Here is a 24,336-nt window from a genome sequence, read left to right on the forward strand (position 1 = left end):
CAAAACAGGAGAAAAATAAGAGTGAAAATCAGATTGTGGCAAAGGAATTTGAGCAACAAATGAAACCTAATAATAAACCATCTAGTGTTGTTTCTGAAATTAAATTGAAAAGTGCATCTTTACTTGCCACAAAATCTGATATTGATGAACTAGATTTCAGCAAATCTGTTTGCTATGCTTTTGTGTGCAAAGAGGCATTATTTTCATTCGAGGACGTGCCTTCCTCTTTGCCCCCTGCTGTCACTCACATTTTGCAGGAGTTCGCTGACGTCTTCCCACAAGACGTGCCACCGGGATTACCACCTATTCGAGGGATTGAGCATCAAATTGACTTAATTCCCGGTGCATCGCTACCCAACCGTGCACCATACCGTACCAATCTAGAGGAGACGAAGGAGATTATGCGTCAAGTACAGGAGCTGCTCGACAAAGGTTATATACGCGAATCTCTTAGTCCTTGTGCTGTTCCTATTATACTCGTGCCTAAAAAGGATGGTACGTCGCGTATGTGTGTTGATTGTAGAGGCATTAATAATATTACTATTCGTTATCGTCATCCTATTCCTAGGCTCGATGATATGCTTGATGAATTGAGTGGCTCTACAATATTCTCCAAAGTTGATTTGCGTAGTGGATACCATCAAATTCGTATGAAATTGGGAGATGAATGGAAAACTGCATTTAAAACTAAGTTTGGTTTATATGAGTGGTTAGTCATGCCTTTTGGGTTAACTAATGCACCTAGTACTTTCATGAGACTAATGAACGAAGTTTTACGTGCTTTCATTGGACGATTTGTGGTGGTCTATTTTGATGATATACTGATTTATAGCAAATCTTTGGAAGAACATTTGGAACATTTACGTGCTGTTTTTATTGCTCTACGTGATGCACGTTTGTTTGGTAACCTTGGAAAGTGCACCTTTTGCACCGACCGAGTATCTTTTCTTGGCTATGTTGTTACTCCACAGGGAATTGAAGTTGATAAAGCCAAGATTGAAGCTATTGAGAGTTGGCCGCAGCCCAAAACGGTCACACAAGTGCGGAGTTTTCTTGGACTCGCTGGTTTCTATAGGCGTTTTGTGAGAGATTTTAGCACCATTGCTGCACCTCTCAACGAGCTTACAAAGAAGGATGTGCCTTTTGTTTGGGGTACCGCACAGGAAGAAGCCTTCACGGTATTGAAAGATAAGTTGACACATGCTCCTTTACTCCAACTTCCTGATTTTAATAAGACTTTTGAGCTTGAATGTGATGCTAGTGGCATTGGATTAGGAGGTGTGTTATTACAAGATGGCAAACCTGTTGCATACTTTTCTGAAAAATTGAGTGGGCCTAGTCTGAATTATTCTACTTATGATAAAGAACTATATGCTCTTGTTCGGACTTTAGAAACATGGCAACATTATTTATGGCCCAAAGAATTTGTTATACATTCTGATCATGAATCTTTGAAACATATTAAAAGTCAAGCTAAACTGAATCGTAGACATGCTAAATGGGTTGAATTCATTGAAACTTTCCCTTATGTCATTAAACACAAGAAGGGTAAAGAAAATGTTATTGCTGATGCATTGTCTCGTCGCTATACTATGCTTTCACAACTTGACTTCAAAATATTTGGTTTGGAGACCATCAAAGATCAATATGTGCATGATGCTGATTTTAAAGATGTATTGCAGAATTGTAAAGAAGGAAGAACCTGGAACAAGTTTGTCGTTAATGATGGATTTGTGTTCCGTGCTAACAAGCTATGCATTCCAGCTAGCTCTCTTCGTCTTTTGTTGTTGCAGGAGGCGCATGGAGGAGGATTAATGGGACACTTTGGCATGAAGAAGACGGAGGACGTACTTGCTACACATTTCTTTTGGCCAAAGATGAGACGGGATGTTGAGCGTTTTGTTGCTCGCTGCACTACATGTCAAAAAGCTAAGTCACGACTCAATCCTCATGGTTTATATATGCCTTTGCCTGTACCTAGTGTTCCTTGGGAGGATATATCTATGGACTTTGTTTTAGGTTTACCTCGAACAAAGAAGGGGAGGGATAGCATATTTGTTGTCGTGGATAGATTTTCGAAAATGGCGCACTTTATACCATGTCATAAAAGCGATGATGCTGTTAATGTTGCTGATTTGTTCTTTCGTGAAATTATTCGCTTGCATGGTGTGCCAAATACTATTGTTTCAGATCGTGATACTAAATTTCTTAGCCACTTTTGGAGATGTTTATGGGCTAAGTTGGGGACTAAACTGCTTTTTAGTACTACTTGTCACCCCCAAACTGATGGACAAACTGAAGTAGTCAATAGAACATTGTCTACTATGCTTAGGGCTGTTTTGAAGAATAATAAGAAAATGTGGGAAGACTGCTTGCCTCATATTGAGTTTGCTTATAATCGTTCATTGCATTCTACTACTAAGATGTGCCCTTTTGAAATTGTGTATGGTTTCCTACCTCGTGCACCTATTGATTTGTTGCCTCTTCCATCTTCGGAGAAGGTTAATTTTGATGCTAAACAACGTGCTGAATTGATCTTAAAAATGCATGAGTTAACTAAGGAAAACATTGAGCGTATGAATGCTAAATATAAACTTGCTGGAGATAAGGGTAGAGAACATGTTGTGTTTGCACCTGGAGATCTTGTTTGGTTACATTTGCGTAAGGATAGATTTCCTGATTTGCGCAAATCAAAGCTAATGCCACGTGCTGATGGTCCTTTTAAGGTGTTAGAGAAAATAAATGATAATGCATATAAACTTGAGCTGCCTGCAGATTTTGGGGTTAGTCCCACTTTTAATATTGCAGATTTGAAGCCTTATTTGGGTAAGGAAGATGAGCTTCCGTCGAGGACGACTTCATTTCTAGAAGGGGAGGATGATGAGGACATCAATACAATTATTACACCCACAGTCCCTGCTGCTATACATACTGGACCAATTACTAGAGCTCGCGCACGCCAATTAAATTACCAGGTACTTTCGTTTCTTGCTAATGATTCTAATGTTCATGAGAATATGATGCTGCCTAAATTGGATACATTTGTTTTGCTTACAAATGAAGGGCCTAGCTTTGAGAAGGATGAACATTGGAGCAAGAACAAGCATGGAGATGATGGCATGCGCATGGGGAACAAGAACGGAGTTACAAGTGATGATTTCAGGACGTTGAAGCCACCATAATACGTGCATGAAGCCTTGGACGAAATATACAAGATGCTACTTCATAACTTTCGTCCAGAGGCTATTCTAGGTGCTGCGTCACCTTATTATTGGGCCAGGCCCATGTAATTTCGAAATACATAAGTATAGGCTGTTTTTAGAGTCCGTATGTGTGGGGAAACAAGAGATAGGGTTGGTTTCGGACCCCTTCCTCAAGGGCCACGAAATTCCCCCCCTCTTCCTCCATATATACAGCCCTTAGGGCGTCGTTTAGACTTTGGGTTTTGTTTAGATTAAAAGTTCGCCATAGCTGCAACTTCGCGTACTTCGTTTGTGTTCAGCGACCAGACAAAGGCGTCACAGAACCCCACCTTGATCAATAAAGCTTTCATCTTATATTCGCAATATCCAGATTGCAATCTCAGTTTCTTGCCTGTTCTTCGTTTGCTCGCAGGAAACAGACCCTCGTGGTCAGGTTGATCGTGCTCCGGCGTGGTCGATAACCTCTCGGAGTTGGTTTAGCGATTGCTAAGGCGCGACGTCCTCGCACGTTCGTAGTCGGATCGTCAAAGTCGACTTCCATCAAAGCGATATTCATCATCTCATCGAAAGACGGGACACCTTTGCCTCTATCATGCAGCCAGAGACCGCCTGGACCCGTGGCTGGCAGCTCGCCGACAATGAAGCGCGGGAGCTGAAGCTAGGTGCCAGCTGGGTTCTCTAACCACACGACGAACTCCGGCAGCACCTCCGCCGAGTGGAAGGACGGACGAGGAGGCCGCGCGACCATGGCGCGCCTTCCCTCATCGACGGGGTTGCCACGACCTGGATGACTCGCACCGCGTGAAGAGGCGTCGCCGCGGCCGCGAAGGGCCACGACGGGGGCCGCGGTGTGCTTGCGGGGACGGCCGCGCCCCCTCTTAGGCGGCGGTGAGCCGGGCCCCTCCTGGCGGGCCTTCCCCTTTTCTATGGCCGAGAACCTCTTTGCGGGCGTCATGGGTGTCGCTACTAGCAATGAAGCAAGGGAGAAGAAGCGACTGGAGCAGGAAGAGATGAGTGACGGGGGCTCTGCCCCCCTCCTCATTTATAGTGGGAGAAGGCCAACCGCCGATCCCCACGATCACAGGTAATGATGATTTTCTCTGCATGCAGTAGGGACTCGTCAAGTTGGGCAGTTGTCGAGGCAGCATGGGGAAGCGGAGCCGCCCACGTCCCATCAATCGCCACACGTCAACCAAGGCCGCAGGCTGTTGGGGCCCGCGGCGCTCCACACTTGCCCCTTGGCTTCGCCTCGAAGCTAAGTCCGAGCGCGCCTTGGGCCTGGGGGCTACTGTCGGCGTCCTGGGAACGGGGGTCCCCAGACTTGCGTGCCTGCGGCCCACGGTGTGGCTCCACCAGCGGCCCTGTATGGCCCATCTTCACCAGCAAACACTTGATACCCTCATGAGGGGCCAAGCCTCGCGAGGCGGGAAACGCAAGACCTCCTCGGGGGCGGCCTCACCAGGCTGGCTCGCGAGGGGCGGAGAGATCAAGGAAAGGGGCACCTCGCGAGGTTCCTGTGACGCAAGCCATGACGACCGGGGCCAGGCGGGCGCCAGCGCGCGCAGTGTCCTCGTTTCCTCTTTGGTGCTAAAGAGGCAAGCGCAGGCGAGGAGTCCTTAGGCATTAGGCAAAGGTTTCCATATCAGTGCAACGAGACCAAGACCAGCAGGACGACAGGACGGAGGTCACCGTGGATCCCAAGACGGCGTCACCACCAGAGCCTTTGGCAGGCGAAGACCACCTTTAGTCAGGATAACTTGTACTAGTTGTCTCCCTTCGAATTTGGCCGTTGTGGCATCCCTTCCCGCTAGCATTTGGGAAGAGGACCTGGGCCTCTATAAATAGGGCTAGCCACCACTGTAGGAGGGGATGGATGGAAGACCATTCAGATCATCCTCATCCACATAAGCTCACCAAGCACCAGAGCACCTCTCCTCAGGAGGCTATTCTTCCCTTGTAACTGTTCATCCTCAGCCCAAGAGGCAATCCACCACACCACACTGGAGTAGGGTATTACACCACATCGGTGGCCCGAACCAGTATAAAACTTGTGTCCCTTTGTTCTGCGAGTTCGTCGCGCTGAGCCTTGAGATCGCGGTGAGAGAGAGAGTGCTAGGGGGAGGAGAGATCTTCGTGCGCACCCCAGTGTTCGAACCTCGAGGGTTTTGCCGGAACCCGAAATCCGACAAAATGACCCCAGAAATTTTCCATATTTTCACATGAAAGTTCTATTATTGCACGTTAAACATAGAACACATTTGAAGGCCGTAAGAGGAAGCTATCTCCCATTCATCATCAAACATGCATTGTTCCCTCTCGGAACCACGAGCCTTCTAGTGAGTTGCTCCGGTTTGTGAGGGGTGTGTGTCCAAACTTTCGTCAAACAGGCCAATTTTTTACCACATCATCTTGGTGGCATGACATTACATCAAGCAAGGTTTCATGTTTTTCTGATCAGTTTTTTAATTTTTTCGAATTAAAATTCCATGGCACTCCATGCATGTGTCCATGTCATGAGACCAATATGTTTGAAAATTCCTTCTAATTTACTGCACATGGAATTAACTCGCACACAAGTACACAAATGTGATTTTTCAAACTGTTATGGTTAGCCGTTGCATGTAGATGTAGTTCAAATTTGAATTACGGTCATTAAATTGCTAGAAAATCACTTAAATGTCTTTAAAAGGTCAAATGACCCTTGAAAATTTCCAAATTTTCACATGACAGTTGTATTAGTGCATGTTAAACGTAGAAAAAATTTGAAGGCCGTAAGTGAAAACTATCTCCCGTTCGTCATCAAACATGCATTGTTCCCTCTCGGAACCACGAGCCTTCTAGTGAGTTGCTCCAGTTTGTGAGGGGTGTGTGTCCAAACTTTCATCAAACAAGCCAATTTTTTAGCACAACATCTTGGTGGCATGACATTACATCAAGCAAGGTTTCATGTTTTTCTGATCATTTTTTAATTTTTTGGAATTCAAATGCCGTGGCACTCCATGCATGTGTCCATGTCGTGAGACCAATATATTTGAAAATTCCTTCTAATTTACTGCACATGGAATTAACTCGCACACAAGTACACAAATATAATTTTTGAAACCGTTATGGTTAGCCGTTGCATGTAGATGTAGCTCAAATTTGAATTACGGTCATTAATGGCTAGAAAATCACTTCAACGTCTTTAAAAGGTCAAATGACCACTGAAATTTTCCAAATTTTCACAAGATAGTTGTATTAGTGCATGTTAAACGTAGAAAAAATTTGAAGGCCGTAAGAGGAAACTATCTCCCGTTCGTCATCAAACGTGCATTGTTCCCTCTCGGAACCACGAGCCTTCTAGTGAGTTGCTTCGGTTTGTGAGGGGTGTGTGTCCAAACTTTCGTCAAAAAGGCCAATTCTTTTACCACATCATCTTGGTGGCATGACATTACATCAAGCAAGGTTTCATTTTTTTTATCATTTTTTAATTTTTTGGAATTAAAATGCCATGGCACTCCATGCACGTGTCCATGGCGTGAGACCATTATGTTTGAAAATTTCTTCTAATTTACTACACATGGAATTAACTCGCACACATGTACACAAATATGATGTTTCAAACCATTATGTATAGCTGTATCATGTACATGTAGTTCAAATTTGAATTTCGGTCATTAAATGGCTAGAAAATCATTGAAATGTCTTTAAAAGGTCAAATGACCCCTAAAATTTTCCAAATTTTCACATGACAGTTGTGTTAGTGCATCTTAAATGTAGAAACAAATTGAAGGTCGTAAGGGGAAGCTATCTCCCATTTGTAATCAAACATGCATTGTTTCCTCTCGGAACCACGAGCCTTCTAGTGAGTTGCTTCGGTTTGTGAGGGGTGTGTGTCCAAACTTTCGTCAAAAATGCCAATTCTTTTACCACATCATCTTGGTGGCATGACATCACATCAAGCAAGGTTTCATTTTTTTTAATCATTTTTTAATTTTTTGGAATTAAAATGCCATGGCACTCCATGCATGTGTCCATGGCGTGAGACCAATATGTTTGAAAATTCCTTCTAATTTACTACAGATGGAATTAACTCGCACACAAGTACACAAATATGATGTTTTAAACCATTATGTATAGCTGTATCATGTACATGTAGTTCAAATTTGAATTTCGGTCATTAAATGGCTAGAAAATCATTGAAATGTCTTTAAAAGGTCAAATGACCCCTAAAATTTTCCAAATTTTCACATGACAGTTGTGTTAGTGCATGTTAAATGTAGAAACAAATTGAAGGTCGTAAGGGGAAGCTATCTCCCATTTGTAATCAAACATGCATTGTTTCCTCTCGGAACCACGAGCCTTCTAGTGAGTTGCTTCGGTTTGTGAGGGGTGTGTGTCCAAACTTTCGTCAAACATGCCAAATTTTTTACCACATCATCTTGGTGGCATGACATTACATCAAGCAATGTTTCATGTGTTTCTGATCTTTTTTTATTTTTTTGGAATTTAAATGCCATGGCACTCCATGCTTAATTGTGTCATAGCCGTTAGACCAATATGTTTGAAAATTCCTTCCAATTTACTGCACATGGAATTAAATCACACACAAGTACACAAAATATGACTTCTCAAACCGTTATGGTTAGCTATTGCATGTACATTGATGTCTACTATGCAACTTTATTCTTGTAGACTCGTGTTGGGCCTCCAAGCATAGAGTTTTTGTAGGATAGTAGCAATTTTCCCTCAAGTGGATGACCTAAGGTTTATTAATCCATGGGAGGTGTAGGATGAAGATGGTCTCTCTCAAACAACCCTGCAACCAAATAATAAAAAGTCTCTTGTGTCCCCAACACACCAAATACAATGGTAAATTGTATAGGTGCACTAGTTCGGCGAGGAGATGGTGATACAAGTGTAATATGGATAGTAGATATTGATTTTTGTAATAGTGACAATAAAAACAACAAGGTAACAATTGATAAAACGGAGCACAAACGCTATTGCAATGCTTGAAAATGAGGCCTAGGGTCCGTACTTTTTCTAGTGCAATCTCTCAACAATCCTAATCTAATTGAATCATATACCATCCCTCAACGTGTGATGAAGAATCACTCCAAAGTTCTTATCTAGCAGAGAACATAAGAAGAAATTATTTGTAGGGTACGGAACCACCTTAAAGTTATTCTTTCTGTTCGATCTATTCAAGAGTTAGCACTAAAATAACACAAAGCTATTCTTTCCGTTTGATCTATCCAAGAGTTCGTACTAAAATAACACCATATGATATGCATCAACCAACTCTAATGTCACATAGATACTCCAATGTCACCACAAGTATCCATGAGTTAATTATATGATACACATCAAACAATTTCAGATTCATAATACTCGATCCAACGCAAAGAACCTCAAAGATTTCCCCAAGATTTCTACTGGAGAAACAAAAACGAGAACGTGCATCAACCCCTATGCATAAATTACCCCAATGTCACCTCGGGAATCCGTGAGTTGAGAGCCAAAACACATATCAAGTGAATCAATATAACACCCTAACAAGATTTTGAAGTAGTTCAAAATAGAACAGTAAAAGAAAGAGTTTCTTGCCTGTGTTACAAGGTGTGAAATTGAGTAAGACTCAAAGCCCGACCACGGCAGAAGATAGAAAAAGAATGAAAGTCATTCCCTATGCCTCGGCCATAGGTTCTATAAAGTATGCCATGCTGTGTACCAGATCTATTGTATACCCTACACTGATTTTGGCAAGGGAGTACAATAGTGATCTAGGAGTAGATCACTGGACATCGGTCAAAATTATCCTTAGTGGAATAAGGATACGTTTCTTGATTAAGGAAGTGACAAAAGGTTCGTCGTAAAGGGTTACGTCAATGCAAGTTTTGACACTAATCTAGATGACTCTAAGTCTCGGTCTAGATACATATTGAAAGTGGGAGCAATTAGCTAGAGTAGCTCCGTGCAGAGCATTGTAGACATAGAAATTTGCAAAATACTTACGGATCTGAATGTGACAGACCCATTGACTAAAATTATCTCACAAGCAAAACATAATCACACCTTAGTACTCTTTGGGTGTTAATCACATAGCGATGTGAACTAGATTATTGACTCTAGTAAACCCTTTGGGTGTTGGTCACATGACGATGTGAACTATGGGTGTTAATCACATAGTGATGTGAACTATTGATGTTAAATCACATGGCGATGTGAACTAGATTATTGACTCTAGTGCAAGTGGGAGACTGAAGGAAATATGCCCTAGAGGCAATAATAAAGTTATTATTTATTTCCTTATATCATGATAAATGTTTATTATTCATGCTAGAACTGTATTAACCAGAAACTTGATACATGTGTGAATACATAGACAAACAGAGTGTCACTAGTATGCCTCTACTTGACTAGCTCGTTGATCAAAGATGGTTATGTTTCCTAGCCATTGAGATGAGTTGTCATTTGATTAAGGGGATCACATCATTAGGAGAATGATGTGATTGACTTGACCCATTTCGTTAGCTTAGCACTCGATCGTTTAGTATGTTGCTATTGCTTTCTTCATGACTTATACATGTTCCTATGACTATGAGATTATTCAACTCCCGTTTACCGGAGGAACACTTTGTGTGCTACCAAATGTCACAACGTAACTGGGTGATTATAAAGGTGCTCTACAGGTGTCTCCGAAGGTACTTGTTGGGTTGGCGTATTTCGAGATTAGGATTTGTCACTCCGATTGTCGGAGAGGTATCTCTGGGCCCACTCGGTAATGCACATCACTATAAGCCTTGCAACCATTGCAACTAATGAGCTAGTTGCGGGATGATGTATTACGGAACGAGTAAAGAGACTTGCCGGTAATGAGATTGAACTAGGTATTGAGATACCGACGATCGAATCTCGGGCAAGTAACATACCGATGACAAAGGGAACAACGTATGTTGTTATGCGGTCTGACCGATAAAGATCTTCGTAGAATATGTGGGAGCCAATATGAGCATCTAGGTTCCGCTATTGGTTATTGAACGGAGAGGTGTCTCGGTCATGTCTACATAGTTCTCGAACCCGTAGGGTCCGCACGCTTAACGTTATGATGACGGTTATATTATGAGTTTATGTGTTTTGATGTACCGAAGGTTGTTCGGAGTCCCGGATGTGATCACGGACATGACGAGGAGTCTCGAAATGGTCGAGACATAAAGATTGATATATTGGAAGCCTATGTTTGGACATCGGAAGTGTTCCGGGTGAAATCGGGATTTTTCCGGAGTACCGGGAGGTTACCGGAAGCCCCCGGTAACTTAATGGGCCTTAGTGGGCCTAGGTGGAAGAGAGGAGAGGAGGCCAGGGCAGGGCCGCGCCCCCCTTCCCCCCCAGTCCGAATAGGACAAGGAGAGGGGGGCGGCGCCCCCCTTCCTTCCTCCCCTCCACCTCTTCCCCCTTCCACTCCTAGTCCAACATGGAAAGGGGGGAGTCCTACTCCCGGTAGGAGTAGGACTCCTCCTGGCGCGCCTCTACCTCCTAGGCCGGCGGCCTCCCCCTTGCTCCTTTATATACGGGGGCAGGGGGCACCTCTAGACACACAATTGATCAACGATCTTTTAGCCATGTGCGGTGCCCCCCTCCACCATATTACACCTCGATAATATCGTAGGGGTGCTTAGGCGAAGCCTTGCGTCGGTAGAACATCATCATCGTCACCACGCCGTCGTGCTGATGAAACTCTCCCTCAACACTCGGCTGGATCGGAGTTCGAGGGACGTCATCAAGCTGAACGTGTGCTGAACTCGGAGGTGCCGTGCGTTCGGTACTTGATCGGTCGGATCATGAAGACGTACGACTACATCAACCGCGTTGTGTTAACGCTTCCGCTTTCGGTCTACGAGGGTATGTGGACAACACTCTCCCCTCTCGTTGCTATGCATCACCATGATCTTGCGTGTGTGTAGGAATTTTTTTGAAATTACTACGTTCCCCAACATCGTCATCATCTCGAAAATAGTGATACAAGTCTCAATTACTTGCAACTACATCATCATCCATCTAAACAATGATATACGTGAGAACATCTATCACTTTGAGTGAGAGCGGAACTATGCAGTACATGAGTTCGTATCCCTCTCACGCATTAGCGTGAACCTAAACTAACTACTGCGTGTCGCTCGGAAACCGGAAACTGGTACACCTGGGCCTGACACTCCGGCCACTCGTCGTATATATACTCCTGGCATAGCACTTCTTCGCCATTGATGATCTATGCACCTGCATCGTCACATGAGTCGATGATATGCAACATATATAGTTGAGCAAGAGAAAGAGACAGACTTGGCAAAAATAGAAGCAACATATCATAAGCATAAATAACAAAGTTGATCGTACCCAAAATGCCCTAACTAGAGTGATTGTCGCTAGTCGAGGAGGACGGTTTAATTACATCACAAATAAATTTTCGTCGTGCATAACTCAAAGTTTCGTCATACAGAAAGTATGGACTAAACGGACACATTGTCATATATCGACAATCACTCCAACATGTCGTGCCATCCATCCAAGTCAGGGAGATAGTCCCCGAGCCTAGTGAAAGGCTTCAGGTCGAGACGCTGAGAGGCTACCCGTGTTCGGACATCTTCCCGTGACATTTTTCCTTCTTCGTAGAACATCCCTGTTTTTCCGATGACCTCCTTCATGATGATTTGGGCAAGTTCGCGCTGGATGTGATAGAACTCAGCTCAAAGTCGATGATCCTCGATATCTCCTACGTTCTTTGCCCATTGCAGAACATGGGCATCGCCGGATGTAGGTGACATGCGAAGGTTCTGGTGATCCCGTCTGTACTCCAGCATGTGGTGTAGGACATAGAATCCATCATTAAGAGAATCACTCGGTTGATGGATGCAGCAGAAGTCGGTCTTATGGCCGAAGGCGAGCCTACCGCCCCTTCTCTTCTTGTCCTTGACCTCTCCACCCCGTGCTTCGTAGTAAAACATAGCACTGTCGAGAACATCCTTGATGTGGGTGTAATCCTTTTTGTGAATGTTCTTCGACGAGTCCAAGTAAAGAGCGTGGGAGTATCGGCGGTAGAGGATAATGAGGACGGCGCGCCCGCCGCTGCGCAAAATAAGTACACCTCAAATTAATTAGCCTCCACCGTGCAAATGAATGATTGAAATCGAAGGAAGGATATCCGCGCGGATGACTTACAGGGGATGATAAGGCACGAGAATCGGCTCCTTGTCCTTATTGGCGAGCATGAAACTGACGATGTATTCCCTTGCGTATTCACGGTGCTTTGCGCAGACTCCCAAGAAGCCCTCGTGCATGAAGTATGGGTCAGCGACACAGATATGAGGTATCTGCTCAACCCCGATGATGTAGTTCATGTGCAAGGCATGAAGGCGGACAAACGTAAAATCCAGCTTCTTCACGTGAAACATGTCGAATATGTAATCAAATCGAAGGTAGAACTTATCCGCGGGGAAGAAGTCGACGTACGACAATTGCCGCAGAATGTTAACCACGTAGAGTGGGTATCCTGGATCTTTCGAGGCGATGAGGCCTTTCTCTATCCGCAGCACATCGTCATGAAGTCTCCTTAGATCGCCGAAAGTAGGATTGGTTGACCGGGGATATGCCATTTATTCGCACCGGGGATATCTATACGGTCTTCAACCCAAGGCTGCTGAGGCGTCTAGATCATGGAATCAGCTTTTTTGCCTTTCCTCGCTCTCTTCCTAGACTTCTTTACTACCGAAAGGTCGTCCATAATACGTCCAGCCTCCGGAGACGGCAATTCAGGCACCAACTCATGACGCTCAAACCCTGAGTAGGCGCCAGTATAGACATACTGTTGAGTGCCATCGTCATCCTCATCCTCATCCATGGCGACGTCATCAGCGACTAATGGAGCCTCTTCCTTACCCCGTCCGCTATCACCCAACCCGACACCCGACGCTAATTGGGTAGGTGGGGTGTTGATGTTCATACCTTGGTGAGGCTGCGTGCTCGTGGGTGTGCTCCCGGCCGCCTCCAGACGAAGCAGACTCTTTGGCCACAACAGGACCCACCCATTGCAACAATCACCAAGCCGCCGCGGGATATCGTCGTCATCCCCCCTAGTACTAGAGGAGGCAAATTCTCGTGGCCCGGTTTGACACTGGCCACGGAAACCTTGAAGACGTTCGGGGGGATCGGCTGGCTGTGGAACAATGGTTCCTTCGGCTTCATTATCGTCGCCTTCCCCACGTCCACCTTTTGGTCGCCGATGGTGTACAATATGGTGCACGGGGTTTCATCGGCCTGCAAAGAAAAGTCTGCGATGTGAGACATCCAAAAGGCAACGAAAACGGGAGATTATACATTTATTGAAGGGGGCCGGTGTGACAGATACCATGAGGGCATCGAGATCAGCCAAAGACGAAGCACCGCCGAGCACGTCCGGTGCAGGAGCCGGTGCGGGAGTAGGTGCAGCTACAGGTGCTGGTGCAACGCTAGTCGAGCTGCTCCCCAAGAAGTCAGCAAGGGGAAAGTCCGCTGCATTTTTTCTGGATTTTGCCTGGTCCAATTGAAAACGGCCGGAACCAAGGAAGTAGACATATCTACAACCATCTGTTTTGCGGCAGCTACCGCTGTTGTGACTGTCTGAGATGATTTCTTCTCAACCGCAATCTCAACCTTCTTGTCGATGTTTTCTTCGGTTAACCTCTGTCTTTCCTTTCTCTCCTCCGTGGTCCCACTGTAGTACTTCTTCCACGTGGCGCCGTCTCCGACACCGTGCACGCGTCCATACAATGGTCGAGTATCCACCGGGAGTTGTTTCAATATGTTCAACGCCCGGTTGAATGGAGTGTCCCACTTGGGCCTCGCCAACGCCTCAGACGGCGAGTCGCTTTCGGCCGCAATCCTGTGCTGCTCTCTCTGCAAAAGGCACAAGGATCGTTTACAAATATGCATGACTAACATGTAGTCGAATTGATCAGAAACTAAAATTAACAGCAGTCTCATGAACTCCGTCGTGAGCGCATTCGTCTCGAAAACCTTCTTCACTGGGTCCCAACGGTGCCGGGCCCTGAGGACGTCACGCTCCCGCGGGACGGTGGACTCCGCCAAGGGGTCTGGGATGCCCAGACTCGCGGCTTCCGCGTCCTCCTTGGCCCATATGGACCTCTTCCCGCCGTAACCACGGCTTCCAAGGTGGTGGCACCCAATGTTCCTCTGTTGAAGCCCCTTCATGTACTCCGACTTTTTTTGGCATCTTCGGGCTCGCAAGCCCCCTTGAATATTTCAAATTGCTTTGCCGTGATTGTCGGATTATCCTTTACAATCTCGGAGTAGGGTTCCTTTTTGTCGATCTTTGCTTTCACCCTTGTTTTCCAGGCGGCCAACGCGACGCTAAACTTGGACATGGCGTGTTTGTTTATCTTCTTCATTGCCGAGTCCTTATCTGGATCATTATAATCCTTTTCATTCCGGCCCGGGAACAAGAATATCTGGTGCAGCTTCTTTAGGAGGGAGGGCCTCATATTATCTATCTTCTGTAGTTTCTCCTCGTTGATGGTGGCAGTTGTCCGTACGATGCAACCTATTTGCTTGCCGTAGCACGCGCGCGCTTCCTCGGGCGCGGTTGGCTCAAAATTGCCGTCGTCCACCAATGTGACCACTAGTCTAGTAGTCCTGAGTTTGTTAGGAAGCCGTTGCCTCTTTGCTTCCGGTTCTACACTGGCTCCGCTCCCCGAGGCAGCGCCGGCCTCAGTCTCAGCGCCGGTCTCGATGCCGGTCTAAGTCTCAGCGCCGGTCTGAGTCCCAATGCTGGTCTCAGTCTCAGCACCGGTCTGCGTGTCGATCTTAGTCCCCGATGCGACCGGTGGGCCCAGCAACAACATCGGTTGATCATCGGCAAGGCTCAAAAATTCGTCTGCCGCCAGGTAGACGTCGTCGCAATAACCAGAACCCTGTCCTTCATCGTTGCTAGCCATGTTTCCTACGATTAAATCTAGTCAATTAATTCTAGACCTGATAAAATGAATATTGACATAAAGAAGGCCTATGTTTTGCAGGAACGTCGACTCCTTCCCGGTGCGGCAAATCCCGGACACTCGATATGTCCTAGTTTGTAGCACAAGTCATGCCGACATTCACGGAAAATTTCGGCATGACTTTTGCTAAAAAGTGGACAAATTGAGAACCTGAAATTTGCCGGAACGGAAATGAATCAACATTCTGGCAAAACATAGGCCACTCAGCTTCATTCCCTGGAAACAAAAAAAGGCCACTTGGGCACAATCGAAACATGGGCAAACACAATTGAGGAATTTGCATATATCCTGACCACTTCAAATTTGCATGTCCTAGCGTTTGACACTTCAAGAAAATCTACACAAATCTCGTGCTCTCCCAAACTCAATTCAAAAACCAAATATAGATTATATTTAGTTAACTACTAAACTAAACTTTACTCTAAACTAAACCCTACTCCCCTAATTAACATCTAGTTAAACAAACTCAATTCAAAAACTAAACCCTACTGAACTAATTAACATCTACATTATCTACTACTTAACATATATTATTACCCTAACTAAAAAACATCAACATTATCTACTACTTAACATTAACATCTATTAACTAAAAAGGATGGGTGGGGGTGCTTACAGAGAGGGGAGAGACGGTGGCGGGGAGGTGCTCGGCGACGGAGGTAGGGGCGGTGAGGGCAGGCTCAGGATCGGGACGCGGCGGTCCTGGCGGGCTCGGGGGCGGTGAGGTCGAGGGCGGCAGCGGTGAGGTCGAGGGAGGCGACGGTGAGGTCGAGGGCGGCCCGAGAGGCAGCGACGGTGAGGCTGGGCGGCCTCGGGCGGCGGCCGTGAGGATGAGCGCGGCGTCGACGCCGGCAGGACACGGCGGCGAAGTGGGGGCGACGACGAAGTGGGGGAGACGGCGGCGAAGTGGGGCGAGGCATCGATTTGGGGGAGAAGTGGTGGCCGGGGGAAACCGTTTTTGGTTAAGTCAAAAGTAACGGCAGCGCGTTATAGAAAACGCGCTATAGCTAAGTTAGCTATAGCGCGTTTCAGAGAACGCGCTACTGCTACGTCTTCATCATTTTTTTCCTTTTTCATTTATTTTTCTTTACATTATATATTTTTCCTTTCTCCTTTTTCTATTTCTTTCATTTTCATTTACTTTTCTATTAGTTTTTCATTTCATTTTCTTTTCATTAGTAGTAGCGCTTTACGCATAAACGCGCTGCTATAAATATATTAGCGGTACCGTGGTTTTTGGAAGATCGCTACTACTATGTGTAGCCCATCTGCTAAGTGATTGGAATTTTAGTAGTAGCGAGTTTTCGGTGACACGCGCTACTGATATATGTCCATCTGTAGCAAGCTTATTTTGCACGCGCTACTGCTGTCTAGCAGTAGCGTGCTTTTTTAACAAGCGCTACTGCTAAAGTTCTGTGTATAACATTTTCCCTAGTAGTGACATCATGTTGGTTCGATCCATGTTCACTACTTTGATAATTTGATATGTGGGTGGACCGGTGCTTATGTGTTGTTCTTACTTGAACGAACCTCCTACTTATGATTAACCCCCTCGCAAGCATCCGCAACTACGAGAAAAGTATTAAGAATAAATTCTAACCATAGCATTAAACTTTTGGATCCAATCGGTCCCTTACGGAATAACGCATAAACTAGGGTTTAAGCTTCTGTCACTCTAGCAACCCATCATCTAATAGCTACTCCACAATGCATTCCCTTAGGCCCAAATATGGTGAAGTCTCATGTAGTCGACGTTCACATGACACCACTAAGGGAATCACAACATACACACTATCAAAATATCGAACACATATAGAGTTCACATAATTACTTGCAACATGATTTCTCCCATGACCTCAAGAACAAAAGTAACTACTCACAAATGATAATCATGCTCAAGATCAGAGGGGTATTAAATATCATATTGGATCTGAACATATTTAATCAACTACAAGATGTAATCAACACTAGTAGTCACCCACAAGCACCAATCTATAGTTTCGGTACAAAGACTGAACACAAGAGATGAACTACAGTTTGAGAGGAGATGGTGCTGTTGAAGATGTTGATGGAGATTGCCCTCCCCAAGATGGGAGAGTGGTTGGTGATGATGATGACGATGATTTCCCCTTCCGAGAGGGAAGTTCCCCTAGCGGAATCGCTCTGCCGGAGGGCAAAAGTGCTCCTGCCCAAGTTCCGCCACGAGACGGCGGCGCTCCATCCCGAAAGTCCTCTCCTTATTTTTTCTAGGTCAAAATGACTTATATACCAGAAGAGGGGCATCGGAGGTGGGCTGGGCTGAGCACAACCCACCAGGGCGCGCCCTAGTGTCTTGTGCTCACCAGGGGGCCCCCTCCGGTAGTTATTTGCTCTAGTATTTCTTATTTATTCCACAAAAATTTACCGTGAAGTTTTAGCTCATTTGGAGTTGTGCAGAATAGCTAGCCTGACGTAGGTTTTTCAGGTCCAGATTTCCAACTGCCGGAATTCTCCCTCTTTGTCTGTACCTTGCATATTATGAGAGAAAAGGCATTAGAATTACTCCAAAAAACATTATTATGCATAAAAACATCATAAAGAATAGTAGGTAAACATGATGCAAAATGGACGTATCAACTCCCTCAAGCTTAGGCCTCGCTTGTCCTCAAGCGAAAACAAAAATCGAAAACATGTCCACATGCTTAGAGAGAGAGGTGTTGATAAAAACAAAATACAGACATAGAAGCATCATGTAAATTATTATAACAACAATAGACTTAAACATAAAACTTTTCTCATAGAACTTTTATCATAGACTTCTCATGAATAAGTAACAATTCATCACAACATCGAAGTATAAAGCATAAACTCTTTTGGAAACCAACAAACTATGTTCTCATTCAACTTCGCAAGTACAATTCATCATCTTTTCAGGAAGGGTCACGTATCGGAGCCTTTAGGCTAGTTCACATACTCAACCATCATATAGTCCTCTATGATTGCTAACACTCACCGCATACACATGAGCAAAGCATTTCAACCGGACACATAGAAAGATAGGGGCTTATAATTTCGCCTCCCAACGTATTCACCTCAAGGGTGATGTCAACAATAATAACTCATGCTATCCATATCCAACTGGGTATATGTGCCTAGATCTTTCCTCACCACATGATGTTTGCCAAAAGATAAAATAAAATGGAATAGAGAAAAAAACTTTGACTCTTTCATGAAAATACATAAAAGTAAAAGATAGGCCCTTCGCAGAGGGAAGCAGAGGTTGCCATGCACTTTTGTTTGTATGCTCAATCCCTTAGTGCAAAAGAACGTCACGTTATGTTGCCCCTTATGATGGCAACCTTTATTATGCGGTCTGCGCCTTTATTCTTTGCCATCACAATTTCGTACAACGCTCAGTTTTCTCTTACACTAAATGATCTAACACTTTTAGAAGCAATTTTTATTTCCTTATTGCACCGATGACAACTTACTTGAAGAATCTTACTCAATCCTTAGGTAGGTATGGTGGACTCTTGAAAATAAGATTTGGGTTTAAGGGTTTTTGGATGCACAAGTAGTATCTCTACTTGGTGCAGAGTTTTTGGCTAGCAAAGATCGGGGGAAAACACAACATGTTGAAGGATCTATGACAATATAACTTCTATGTGAATATGAACAAACATAAATCATTATGTCGTCTTCCTTGTCCAACGTCAACAATTTTGGCATATAATATTTTGATGGGGGCTCAAAATCACAAAAGATTTCCAAGATAGTGTATTTGCATGTGAACCTTCTCTTCCCTCATTAATTCTTTCATGAATTGCATCATTGACCAATGCTATGTTTGTCAATCTTCAATAAAATTTTCTACTTATACTTTTCCTATGTGATGTCATTACTCAGCATAAAATTAGCATATGATCTTTTTCATTTATTTCCTTTCTTTTTACTGAAACATGAAAGTAAAGACACTAGTACAGCCAGGTGCTATACAAACGGTTTTTAACCCCTTTCCGCGATGGCATTTGGAACCGTCGCATAGTGAGTGTGGGCAATAGGGGGGTCCTTCCCACACGACCCACAAACTGTCGGGGATATGCCCTCCTGGCACACACGCTCAGCAAAATGAGATCGTGTGCGACCGGCGAGCGATCAAATACGGTTATACGTACAATAGTGCTAAAAAAATACAATTATACAGGAAAAATCGTTTTCGGTTGTAAGTACATCCCACACAGTCAGTCCCCGCTAAACGTTTCCGTTCGTATATACATCCCACACAGTCGCTCCAAGGAAAACATTTATGTTCGCAGGTACATCACACACAATTTTTCCCGTTAAATCGTTTGTGATAGCGTTTCCATTGCACACGGTATTAACAATTTTATCATTTGCGTTATGGAATGCATCACACACGGTGCGTAGAAGAAACTATGTGGCAAAGGCTGTCCATCACACACAGTTTTTATGTGGTAAACGTTTGCGCCAGGTGTCCTAACGCAAACTGTTTTCAAGAGGATGTTGTGTGTGATTATTCATTAATCTAGCACGATTTATTCCTAGAAACTATGTGCGTTGCCTGAGGTCATCACCCACAGTGTTTTCTCAATAACCGTTTGCAATAGAAAAACCCAATTAGCAGGCTAATTATCCTATTATTAATAACCCATTTATTAATCTAATTGACATTTCATATTAAGCACACAATATATTTCATTTTCATAATTGAAATAGATCAGAGTACAACATCATATAGCTTCAGCACTCAGCTACCCCATTACACAACTGCACCAGCACCAAGTTTCACATGTAACATTTATAACCTTTCAAAATTAGCATCATAGATGGTACATAGACAGATGTATCTCATCTGGAAAATTGCTGAAGCAGAAGGGGATTATTGAGCCTTCATTGATGCTGAAGGTCTTTGCAACTTTAGGCCAGTGCCTGTGGATGATTGTCCGTCCATCCGTCGTCCTCTTCAGGAACACTTCAATATTGAACTGTGGGTGTTGTATGAATACCTTCCTCGCCTCCTGACCATACAGGTGGTTTGAGAGGTAATCATCAGTGAACTGCTTTGGAAAGGCCTGAAAACAAGGATGTGCATAAATATCTTCTCTATATTGGAAATGGGGCAAAGGAATAAAAAAGGCAAGGTATAATAGTTAGTACCATCATGTAGTGAACTGATGTCTTGTTCATTGTGCAGACAAAGATCTTGTTATTTTTTGTCGCTAATTTCTTTATCCTAACAATCTTTCTGAGTTTCTTGACTTCACCGATATTCATGGACAACTCATTTTCCCATATGCAAAAGGGTCGAACAGTGGGTCAAAACCTCTAACAGCAGGACCTACATGTTGATAGAGGCAAGGGTGCCCCGATCTTTCGATGAGATGATAACTATCGATTTGGTGGAGACGACTTTGACGATCTGACTACAAACGTGCACGACGTTGCGCCTTAGCAATCGCTAAACCAATCTCCGTGAGGTTACAGACGATACCGGAAGCACGATCAGCCTGACCACGAAGGTCTATTCCTGCATGCAATCGAAGCACAAGCAAGAATATGATAAAAGCAATCTGAATATTGCAAATATGGATGAAGTATTGATAAAGGTGGGGATCCGGAAGCGGTCTTGGTCTGGTCGTTGGACACAAACGAAGTACACGAATTTGCAATGGCTAACTTTTAACTAAACAAATCCCAAGGAAAAAGCTACTAGATGGATCTACTTATATAGGAGCAAGAGGTGGCGGCCAAGGAGGTGGGAAAACGTCCCAAGGCATCCTAAAACCAACCTAGGTCGTACAAGGCTCATGGGCCCAAGTGGAGGTGATGCAACACCTTTGGACTTGTTGTTTGACTTGGATTCTGCTGCAGCGTCAGATTGTTTCGTCGATATCTCAATGCTCCGGAATAATTTGAAGGTGAATACAATTGGGTTGGTAAGAGCACGAAATCTACTTTCCAACAAAAAAAGAATCACCCAATTCGGAGTCCGTATGAAAAATTTGTTGGCGTTTTGAGTCAGGTATGTCTGTGTAGTCCGAATCTGAATTCAGAACGTGAGAGACTTGGACTCTATCTTCTCTTGGCCCAAAAGTGACGTGAGAGGAATTTTTGACCAGAACCTAAACTTCTCCTTTTCCCTTATCTTCATATGTGGATTGTACAAATGTCCAATACACCTGCAATTAGACAAAACACAAAAGTGTGTGAAGTATTTTTGTTCTGGATAACATAAATAGATTATTGAATAGTTGGCACTAGAAATCACCTGACAAATATGCATGTATGCAATATTTTTGGTCGTATCCAAGTTAGTCATGTCCTCATCATCCTCCCCTTGTTGAAAACAAAGTCGTCCTCGGCGTTGCTTAATCTGAAATGTGGCTAACAAAAGAGACAAGGTGTACATGTTGTATATGTATAGGTCATCCAGTTTTACTTCCCTTAATTTTTGCACATATGACACATGTATACATGAGTAACTTTCATAGATCATAAAATATAAAGCCAAAATATTATCATAAGTAGAAGGCATGAAAATATTGCAACTCAGTTTGCACATATAAGTGAAACTCTTATTCATATCAAAAGATTGACAATATTCAGCATTAAACCATCCCAACATTGGTGAATAAACCTTACGTGCATCAAATTTACATGCTACAACATGCTTAAATAAGAAAACATGCAATAATCATTTGACACAGAATGATCACCAAGATTAGAGATCATATCAAAATGATTAAACATTGGCACAATTACTTTAAAATGTAGTTGATCCAAATCTGATTTATTTCCTGATTCACATAGTTCTTTGACATCAACAGTTAATTCAATGGGCGCACTCAAAATTGTTGGTATTTCAGTTGTTTGATCACATGATGCATTCATGATAGTAACATGATTCTCTAAAATAGGTGGCCTGCTCAAATCAACAGGTAACTCAACACATGATGTATTTAAGTTAATTAGGCATGCATCATTCTCATATGAAGTTATATCATCAATACCTTTATAGTTACCTTGTCGCAAGACGTAGCTGATGTAGGTATGGACAATGACAATGTACCATACACTTGAGATGATGTCCACTCACAATCTGAGGTGTGCTTGCTCTAGTAGGTGCAACGGTGGAGGAATCAACCGATGGTAGTGAGCATGAATTGGAATAATAGTTGTTGTAGTCACCCAATGCATCCTTCTGTAACTGTCTCTCAAAGGTACAAGCACGAACATATATACCAGTAATGCAACGAGGAATATACTGAAATCTTGCCTGAATATCATGGTTCAAACCACCAAAAAAATCTATTCATTGTATCATCCTCAGATTTTTCTATGTCACAATGATGCATATAAGATTTGAACTCTTGGTAGTAAGCATGAATAGTGTTTTGCCTTGTTTAAATTGTTCAAATTTGCGAATCAATTCACGACCATAGTAAGGAGGGAAAAATTGTTGTCTCATTACATCTTTCAAATCTTTCCAAGTTGTGGGTTGGTTATCAATGTTTTTCTTACAATGGACACTCCACCAAACAGAAGTAAAACCAGTAAATGCTCTAGTGGCAGCTCGTACTCGCTCAAGTTCAGAAAAGTCATGGTGACTAAAAACTTGTTCTACTTCAAGCTCCCAAGATAGATAAATAGCAGGATTAAATCTACCCTCAAATGACGGTAAAGAGATAACCTGACCATGTGCTTTCGTGTGTTGTCCCAACTCTTGTGATGGTGAAGATGTGTCCGTCGTCCAAGAACTTCTATCTTCGAAACCTGTCATGATTAGTAGAAACAAGACACAACATTCGAGAATAATGTTCCTATGAACTACTAGGATGTGGTTGTAAAGTGCTCACAGTAAAGCAAATATTAATATCTTACAAGTTCTTACCATGCGGCAGGTGGTGACAAGCAACCAGCGGTGTCAAATAACTCCAAAGATTGTGTAAAGCGATTGCCAGAGGAACATACGTATACACGGTGTATAAATATGTGGAGCTGGGTTGGCTATATATGGTAGCAAAAGATTAGCAATAATCAATTCAAAGATGAAATGTTGAATAAACGCTCAACGTCGGTACTGTGCTGGTCCTAGGCTAGACCGGACTAGACATGCGAGCCTAGAACACTAATGAGGTCACGGCGTAGCACAACTAGCATCAATGAAGGATACTAAGTAGCTCTGGACAACAAGATATAAGTGAAGATCACAACGGCAGTAAAGATAATGATTAAAAACCAACTGCCAAGCAGGATATACAACAACTCTCTCTCCAACTTTCCTCTTGAAAAGTTTGAGCCAATTTTCTGATAATTTTTTCTCAAGAATGGCACTGGCTCAAGCTTTCAAATGCAAAAAGAATCACTCAATTCCGAGTTGATATGAGGAGTCGAAAAATTCTAAAACTGGCCTGAAAAACTAGAACAAGTTGTGTTCGCAAACTTCGGAGAGCAAAAATACCTATTTACAAGCCGTTTTTGAGGTTCCAAATATTGAACTAGCTTCTGCAACTATGTAGATGCGGCTCGTCGATAGCTTTCATTTGACTACTCACGGAGCCGAAACGGACTTTGTATGAGGAAGTTATGCCTATTTTACTAAATAGTGCACAAAACAGATTCCAATCCGAATTCAACTACGAGATTGAGTGTAGATAGATTTGATTTTTTTTCTCACACTTTTTTTCTTTTTCTTTCTCTCTTTTTTCCCTCTGACTTTTTTTTTACTTTTTTTGTCTTTTTTCTCTCTCCCTCCTTCCAAAACAAACTAGATAAGATGCAGATTGGATCAAGCGAAGATGTGAACGATCTCAACTATGATTATGACAATGAACAGTGCGTAGCACGTTGTGGAAATTGATGGATGAGTGATGGGCAGCGGAAGGGATAATGATGCAGCGGCGGCGTGACTAATGTGAACAGAACTTGAAACTCTAAACGAACTAGACACTAAGACCAGCAACTCGACACGACGATGCAACCGATAATTCAACTATGCAAGCAATGAAAAGAAAATTGCAAAGGCTCAGACTGGCTTGGACAAAGGATGAATAGATCTAACTTTTTTTGTGGCTTTTTTTGGACAATAGGTAAGAAAATAAATC

This window comes from Triticum aestivum, chromosome 7D (genome assembly GCF_018294505.1).
Source record: "Triticum aestivum cultivar Chinese Spring chromosome 7D, IWGSC CS RefSeq v2.1, whole genome shotgun sequence".
Classification (NCBI taxonomy): domain Eukaryota; kingdom Viridiplantae; phylum Streptophyta; class Magnoliopsida; order Poales; family Poaceae; genus Triticum; species Triticum aestivum.